This window comes from Eleutherodactylus coqui, chromosome 7 (assembly GCF_035609145.1).
Source record: "Eleutherodactylus coqui strain aEleCoq1 chromosome 7, aEleCoq1.hap1, whole genome shotgun sequence".
NCBI lineage: Eukaryota > Metazoa > Chordata > Amphibia > Anura > Eleutherodactylidae > Eleutherodactylus > Eleutherodactylus coqui.
In genome coordinates, this window is record NC_089843.1 from 173,076,020 (window position 1) to 173,085,383 (window position 9,364).

Consider the following 9,364-nt stretch of genomic DNA (forward strand, 5'->3'; position numbering starts at 1 on the left):
GGACGGAGAGGCAGGACAACTACACTAAATAATGCTGAGCAAGGGCGTAGCTAAAGGCTCATAGGCCCAGGTGCAAAAGTTTATCTTGGGGCCTCCCAACTTTTCTTAACCCTGCTGAGTAACTGAGACTAAACTCTCTGATCCTCCAGTCACCAACTCCAATAAAGACATCAATTCAGCCTATTTAACAGGAAGAACACAAAATTATCACCATAATAAACAGTTAGATTACTCTTCTTTCCCAGAATTGTACTAACACTGTGACAACTCTGGGTCACTACCATACATCATTCAATTCCTGATTATTTTTCATCAACATATTACTTACTCGTTTTGAGGCTTCAGCTCTAACTAAAATACTGTACATTCCAAAATTCCTCTAACCCCCCCAAAATGTTATCTATTACCTTCTAAAAGTTAGTAAACTATATAGAGTGTTTCCAAATGCTGACATGACAATTCATAGTTATTAATGGCATTGCTCTCATTGGCATCTGGGTACTCTAGTAATAGAATACAGATGTTGGGGCAACTTAAACTTCCCTGTGACATTCATGCAAGTTTCAGTAGGTTCTAGGTTGCTGACCGATGAATAAATGGTGCCTTACATATGTCATATTAGCCATAGAATTAATGTACATATAGTATATCACTTTAAGATACATAGAAGAATGTGAGTGCTCTTAATTTCTTCCATATGTTTCAATTACTTGTAATCTTTTAGATTGTCATCTCGGTAACAACATTATCCAGATGAACTTTCTCCGTATGTCTCTGTTGTATAAACCGTACTCTCCTGACTTCTTCATGTTCAGAATCAGTATTATATGCTTGGCTATTTTTATTCGACTAGATCAATGCAGCAAATTATTATTCAAGTGGCAGTCCTGCCAAAACTTATTATTTTCATGTGACTGTGTAGTACAGATGCATTCTTCACAATGAATTGGTTTATAGACACAGTCTAATCTTCTTACATCTCATCGAAGCATATACTGCATGGAGAGCCCAGCCAATAGTGAAATGTGTGATTCTGAACTTCCAGAGCTAATGTCCTTTTGACCTACTTCATTAACCACTTCCAGTGGAAGACTTTTTATACACTAGAACAGTTCATTATTTTAAACACAAGATAATTGTGATATTTACATGCTGGGGGCATCTCCACAGCCCTACATAGTTATCAATGAAATCTTGTAATTGGGTGCAAATTTTATAATAGTTGGAAATGACTAGTAATGTAATTCCCTAATAGAGTACAGTATGTCTCCAGGATAAAACTTCATAATATTAAAGGGAATTTCCAGAACTAAAATATTCATGACCTACCCTAAGAATAGGTCAGAAATATCTACGTCCTGTAAAATCCCTTTAAGTACATCCTTGCTCCCTTTTGTGTCACTTTGTTTTTATGGAGTTGTCCTCTTTTGACCACCTTTACTAGACTATGTTGAGCTAATATGGTGTCAGGAGTACCCTGAATTAGCAACCCCTCGAATTAGATTGCGCACAACCACATACAGAAGGTTCTGTGCTTCTGGAAGACCACAGTCAACTATATAAGCCTGAATGATTTCATTTCTGGATTCAGAGTATTGAAAGGGCAAAAGGGGCAAATAGCCTCTATTGAGCGCTAAACAAGCGCTTGAGCACTGTTGTTTGGACAGTGTTTGGCACAATAATTTTAGTACTACGTGTGGTTCTTCTGCTCGGGAAGTTATGAGAGGTTTTTTTTGGTCATTTAATGGTGGCATTATTTACAGACTACATGGTCCTGTTAACTATGAACTGTACAATATGGTCTCAGCAATATATGGTTGTAATTTTTGGATATCATATACAAGTAGTATTTGGACACTGCCTGCCACTGTTACTTGTCCACAGTATATGTTTTCAATGGACCCTTGCCAATGTGCAATTTTCACAGTGAAGCATTTTTGATTAACCCCTTAAGGAAAAGGCTGTTTTGTACCTTAAAGACCAGACACTTTTTAGGGATTTTACCCATGTGGTGGATTAACTGTCCTATTTTTTTTCTTCAGTTTCCAAAATTATTCTTGCTGTGTTTTTTTTTCCCGTGACATATAGGGTGATTTTTTTATATACATTTTTCACTGACTTTTTTTTTCTGTTTTTTAGTTTTATTGGGCGTAAAAAGCTAAAAAAATGTTTTAACATGTATAGTTTTTTTTAAATTAGTATATTTAAACTAAAATATAGAATGGAAATGGGTTCCTCATTTTGTTTTGGACGTTTTGATATATAATATGTATGGTTTTGGATTACAGGGCGCATATGGCGATGGTTTTGGTTGGTGTCGACTTTGGGTTATTTTCTTTTTTATGTATATATTTTTATTTTATTCTGTTATTATGTTTTACGTACTTATGTAATTGTGTTTTTTACTATCTATGTCCCCCATAATGTTATATAAGACCTCTGGAGGATGTTCACATGTTTTTTGTTTTTTTCTTATTTGACACTTTTCCACTGTAGCTGGAGCATCCATAGAAGCAGAATCCATAAGAACCCCAGTTACAGGGGAAAACATCCCCTGTAGTGACAATAGTCACTGGCAGAGCTGATCAGAGTCTGCTAGGACCCTGTGGGTCTGCTGTGCCAGGGGATACCAGTGGTCATGTGACCCCTGGCACGCATAGTGGAAGAAACACTTCCACTTTCACTTGTTAGTACATAACGCACACTGAGCGATGTGTACTCAGGAAAGGAGAAGGCAGAAGAGGTTAAAAACCACCCCTGCCTTCTCCTTTGGGTTCTCAGCTGTGACTAACAGCTGACAACCCAACATCCTTCTGATTGATTACAGAAGCAGGGGCTTTAATCCTCTGTTTTATTTTTACAATTGGCTGGGATTATTAAAGTCCAAGACCAAGTGCTGTAAATTTACAGTGCTTGGTACTTAATGGGTTAAAAATCGTATCACTTCTGTCAAATTGCAATCTTTACACTTATCTCTCATGTGCATGATAGGTTTGCAAGTGTTTCCCATTAACTTCAATGGGAAACATCGCATTGCACTCGCATGCACGTCAAACAGCATGTGAATGGCATGAGAGGTCCTTTAAGGTGCCATTGAAAACAATGGGCAAGGCATTCTAAAGGAATGCCCAAAGATAGTGTGCTGCAGCTATTTTTATATTAAAAATATCGCTCATATGAATGAATCCACTCAAAAGACTTTATTTCATATCTTGCCAAAAGTTACGTTAGATTATTCTTCGTGTGAATGAGCCCTTAGTCCTTATAAACATTTGGCATAACTGAACTGCCCCTTATTACCTTCTTATAAAAAATGCAGATATAATGAGAAGAACCTCACAATACTTTCCCAGGGGCCTTCACAGACCTCGTTACAGAAGCAAAGAACATGGTCTGCTGATTCCCCACAATGAAAGCTAGTAATGGGACTCCCAGAAATGAGGATCACCCAACTTACCACCAGGACCTGTTGGTGGGGACAACCTTTTTGTGAGACTTGTGTAGTCTTGGGTATAGATCGACCAGGTGTTGATGATAAATGGCTTGTGGTTTAGACGGTCATAATGTTTTATAGACATCTAGAATAAAGGCAAGTAAAGAATTCACGTTTTCAGTTCATATATTAGGACATCACAGAGGAGGGCTGCAAAACTTTTTCTTTCGCCCTAGTTGTTTTTTATATTTTTGATGCACCCGAATTACTTAAAAACCACAAAGCTTCTAGATTTACAGTTTCTGTGTTTCAAGTGGCACAGACTCCTTTTAGTTTTCTGTCAGATCATGATTTTGTTTTTTTGCATTTCTAACTTTGGAAAATACATCTCTTTTCCTCATAGCATTACATTTCTGACACTCTGTTGTGGACTCATGTCACAGTCCAATTTCATGCTCTTGTCGTAATGTGTGGCTGCCACTGAATGCCATCCCTGGTGATCTTCACTTTTCTATGCGCTTGTCAAGATGATCTCTCAAGTGACTGTCTCCACTGTCGAAGTGCCATCAAGGTCGTAATAGTTTTTAAAAAGACTGTTTGGAATCTAACAAGTAGAGAACCACTTGAGTTAAACAACGTCAAGATACACACCTAAAAGTAATATGGTCAGTCTACGTTTAATACATGATACATCAAACGAAATACAAAACTCAAGCCACTTCATGTTTCAAACTCTCCGCAATTAGCTATTTGTTCATATTGTTGCAAATGGTAGAAAAGAGATGTACTTCATAGTATCCATTCTAGTAATGTAACCATTGTTGGATTTCAGCTGTCATGGGAGTCTCCCTGAAATGGCGTATTTTTGTATTTTATACGGAGTGCGTAGAAAAGAACAAAGAACGTCCATCTATTATGCTTTGCCTTCATTTCAAACTGTGTGTACATACAATACAGTAGGTCAATAAAATAGATATAACGTAGCACTGGTTTTATAGGAAGGTTTATTCAGTGATACGGCAGCAGCGGCCACATTTTATCTGCAAGACAACATAAGCTTGTGTATTATATATTTAGTTTCCATTATTAATATACTGCTGATGCATTCAATGGTGCTGGAAACAGAATATATTCACTCTCATCACTCCGCAGCCTGAAGATCTACTGATTTTTCTGTGTAGTAATGGGCGAAACCCAAGCAGTAAACCCATTTGGACACATGGAGGACATACAATACATATTCCATGCACATGTCTCCAGTCACGGCACCAGTCCCTCTAGACCAGACCTGGGCAAAGCACGGCCCGCGGGCCACATCCGGCCCGCTGAATAGCTCGGACCGGCCCGCAAAGAGTGTCCTGGTGACTCACCAATGAGTCCGGTGCTCATGTCCACGGGGAAAATCGGGCCCGCTACGGATTCTACATGTAGAATCTGCAGCGGGTCCCTCCTGCCCCGCGGACATGAGCGCTAAAAATACAAATAAATGACAATAAACTCACCTCCCATCCGCTCCGTTTCTTCTCTTCGCTGCGGCGTCATCTTCTCTCGTCGCGGCCGGATCTTCATTCTTCGGCTCGGCGGATGTGCACGATGACGTCGGTGACGTGCCCCGCGCATGCGCCGGGCCGAAGCAACATGATCCGGCCGCGGCTGAGAGAGGATGGCGCGGCGCCGAAGAGAAGAACCGGAGCGGGTAAGTAAAATGTGATTTTTGTGTCCCGCGGATCCGGACGGCTTCCATAGGCTTCAATAGAAGCCCGTGGGAGCCGTCCCCGCGGGAGACCCGCATGAAAATGGAGCATGGTCCAGATTTTTTCATGCTCCATTTTTTTAAAAATCACTTTTATTGACGATCCGCGGGTATTTATCTACCCGCGGGTGGTCAATGCATCCCTATGGGGTGCGGATCCGTGCGCGGGAGAAGAGTTAAAATCCGCTGCGGATTTTAATTCTTCTTTTCCCCGTGGACATGAGCCCGCAGCGGATTTTAACTCTTCTCCCACGCGCGGATCCGCACCCCATAGGGATGCATTGACCACCCGCGGGTAGATAAATACGGGGTCGGCTCCCGCGGGCTTCTATTGAAGCCTATGGAAGCCGTCCGGATCCGCTGGAGACCTAAAATAGGAATTTCAAGGATTTACTCACCCGCAGCGGGCCGCGAAGCTCTTCTCTTCCTCACGGCCGCATCTCCCTTGCTTCGGCTCGGCGGATGTGCCCGGCGCATGCGCGCGGCACGTCGACGACGTGCCGGCGACGTGCCGCCGGCGTAAGGAATTCATCCGCCGGCCGAAAAAGAAGATCCGGCCGTGAGGAAGAGCAGAGCTTCGCCGCCCGCTACGGATAGGTAAATTCCTTTTTATTTGTATTTTCAGCGCTCACGTCCGCGGGGCAGGAGGGACCCGCTGCAGATTCTACATGTAGAATCCGTAGCGGGCCCGATTTTCCCCGTGGACATGAGGCCTAAGTGATGCCACTGTAACTTCTGAGTGGAGATGGGAGTGCTCCTTACCGCTCCCCTCTCCATTGGCAGACACGGGGGCCGCGCCGTAAAACGGGGTGAAACACCGGGTGTTCACCGCGCCGTATTACAGCGCCATTCATTTTCAATGGCGGCCGTATTCTGGCCGCAAATCGGGCGGCTGGAATACGGCCCCATTAAGGCAATGTGCATGGAGCCTTCGTATGTTGGTCTGGCCCTCTAAAACCATTCCAATTTCTCATGTGGCCCCATGGGAAAATTAATTGCCCACCCCTGCTCTAGACAATAGTTGTAACCACTGTCATACTTCACAATGATATTGTAGGATCATGCTTCGACAAACAGTTGAATTGTAGGGCTCCTTCACACGGGTGTATTTGTTGCACATGCAATACGCAGAGAATAGAACCCACTGATTTCATTGGGTTCATTTACATTTCATTTTTTAGCGCATGCATTTCTTTTGTGCGCAAAAACATATTATATGCTTTATTTTGTGCACATTTCAGCACCAAAGGGCCCCATAGAAGTCTATGGAGAGTGTGTAATGGGGGTTGCATGAAATACAGCACAAAACCGTGGACTTCATTAGGCTAAATAACCTTTTACGGCTGTGTTCACACAGGACGGAATTTCCGTGGAATCTCCGTGCGGCAATTCCGCCTGCGGTTCCTAATTCGGGGAATGGCCAGCCATGTGGACGAAACTTTGCAAAAATCTTGTCCACACGAGGCGGCCAATCCATTGCGGAAAAGCCAGGCGGAAACAGACATGCGGCACGGAATTCAATTCCATGGCATGTCTTTTCTTTTTTCCGCTGCGGCCTCACTCCTCTCTATGGGGAGAGAAAGCAAAAGCGGAATGTCGGCAGCCGAACTGCTCCAAAACCCGCGGCTCTCCCGCCCGCGGAAATCTCACGGTTTTCCGGTGTGTCCAAGCCACGGGATTTCCGTTCCGTTTGAACACAGCCATTATCCGTTCAGGGGGTTGTTGCATGCGCATGTGAACAAACTCTGCGTGCACAAACAAGTACAGTACAATATTCAGACAAAAACGTGCTCATTCATAGTCCAAATACATTACAGTTAAGTGTGCACATTTGCGCACAAACCTGTGTGAAGGAGCCCTTGAGCGTATATATGCTGCATATTTGCACATGCTGTTTCTCTTGTGTGTACATGCACATTTGCATATTTTTGCAGAGTGTTTTGGTTGCATTAAAAAAGTGCCATGTCCTATCTTTGTGTGTATTTACATGTCAGAATATATAAAGCATGTAAATATGCTGCGCCCAAACACACCCACTTGCATTTATGCGCAGCGTATTTATGCAACCAAAATCCGCAATACACCCTAAAGGAAGCATCTGGCTGCAAACCAGTTCACAGTGTTATACCTAGTGCGGTCACTGAGGGGGCACTATGTGACTCCAGGATCCTGAGAGTACTATAGAAAGACCTTACACCGTATAACACATTATTTTCAGTGTATGACTTTTGCGCAATGCATCTTCCACACAAATAGGAATAAGCCTCGGTCCCTGTAGGTACAGGGAGTGTAAAACCAGACACAGCAGTAATAGTAACTCTACATGCTTCCCCGAATAACCTGCACTGATGGAATTTAGGTATTCTCTAGTGTATAATGATAAGGATACTGCCGGTTTACAGGCTGTAGCTTATATTGTGAATATTAGTGATAAAATAAGATCTAGCATTATTGCCGGAGATTAGAGAAGGACGCCTTATGTTCCGAAAAAATCTGTATCATTCTTGAATGCCTGGAGCCGGCATGGAAAGAAGCTACAGTATATAGAGAGAGAATTAAGGAATCAATGTACAATATGGTGGATTTTTTTGAGAAATCTATTAGTTGTTAATACAGATGTAGCAAACATTTAAGAGGGTTGTCCAGTTGTTACTATTAATGGTCTATTCTCAGGATAGGTCAGTAATAGATTGCACGAGATCCATCACCAGGGGCTCCTGCCAATCAGCTGTTTTCTGGGCCTGTATGCTTGTGCATTGAGTAGATTTCTATAGGATGCAGACAGCTCTGTTTAAACTGTAATGGCCAGGCTTGGTATTGCAGGCATTGGAATGAATGTGGACTGGGCCTGCAATACCAAAGCTGATCACTGCAGTAGGAACGAAGCTGTCTGCTTCCTGCAGAAATCAGCTCAATGCACAAACACAACAGCCCAGAGAACAGCTGATCAGTGGGGTTCCTGGGTGGAAGACCCCCACTGATCTACTACTGATGACCTAACCCAAGGATAGGTCATCAATAGTTTACAGCTGGACAAACGTGATACCTAATGTATTAAATGCAAAGTTCCAGTAAACTTTTCATTGACGCTTAACACAATAAAACATATTGAAAAGTCAAGTTAAAGTTTGCTGCAAGTGCACATTTGAAGGGAATCTGTCAGCAGTGTTGACACTGCCAAACTACTGACAGCTCTATGTAAGGGTCGGAGAGCAGTTCTAAAGAAAACCTGTGTGTTAGTTGTTACCATAGCCAGCTTGTAGAAAACTGGTTTCATCTCCCATGCCATTGCTGTAATTGCTATGAGGGTAATACTTTTTTCTGAAGTACCCTCCACACTCTTTATGAACTGTAGCAGTCTCTTCATTGGATATACCGTATGGATATGGATAGAGTGAAGCCGCGTAGGGTTGGTCATCTCAAACACAAGGCCAATATACACAGAACACAGGGACATTAAAAATCGTCACAGAAAACTTTAGTATCAAAGGGGTTTTAGTCTCTCGTAGAGATGGTCTTTTGGAGTCGTTTCACTGTACTTGTTTTTTCATCTGGTCACTACCAATAAATCTTCAGTTCTTATGAGGGTTGGCAATGGTGGTACTGTACATTATCTGCTGCATGCGCCATGTGCAGATGTAGCAAAGCTTAACTTGAGTGTGTAACTTTCTGCAATAAGTTATCTTATCTTAAGCCACTGCAAAGCTATAACCATCTTAAAGCCGCAGAGACATTGAAAAGCTATTGAACTGGAAGATAAACTGTGGCACAGAACTTTTTTCCTAAGCCTCAAGTTAAAGATTGCTACATCTGTACATGGCGAAATGTAGATCAGCAATCCCATAGATATCTGAAAGGATGTTTACATTTTTCCAGCTGTTTCTTTAGCAGATCTTCCCAGCCGTTCGCTCTTTACTTATATAGGAGTATTTTACATGCGTATTCAGTCTTACTGCCGAGCTCATGGAGACCCAATCAATGCTGTCTAATGATCTTATTTTTAGTGTTTATATTAACTTTAATCTTAACTTTAGTCTTATCTTTAACTTTGATATGGCTAGTTTTTTTCCGATTGATGTCTATAAAGATTGCATCATTATATGACTTACTGGTAATGGAGTGCAGTGACATGTTTGGGGCACTTAAAGCATACTTGACTGTTCAGAATAAGCTGTCCT

The 9,364-nt window shown here is 42.2% G+C and overlaps 1 protein-coding gene across 2 annotated transcripts in view; it reads left to right on the forward strand.

The window, feature by feature from the left end:
• The window catches only part of UNC5C (unc-5 netrin receptor C), a 358,450-nt gene that overhangs the window by 322,404 nt on the left and 26,682 nt on the right, over nucleotides 1-9,364 (forward strand). The gene's annotated exons all lie outside the window — the stretch shown is intronic.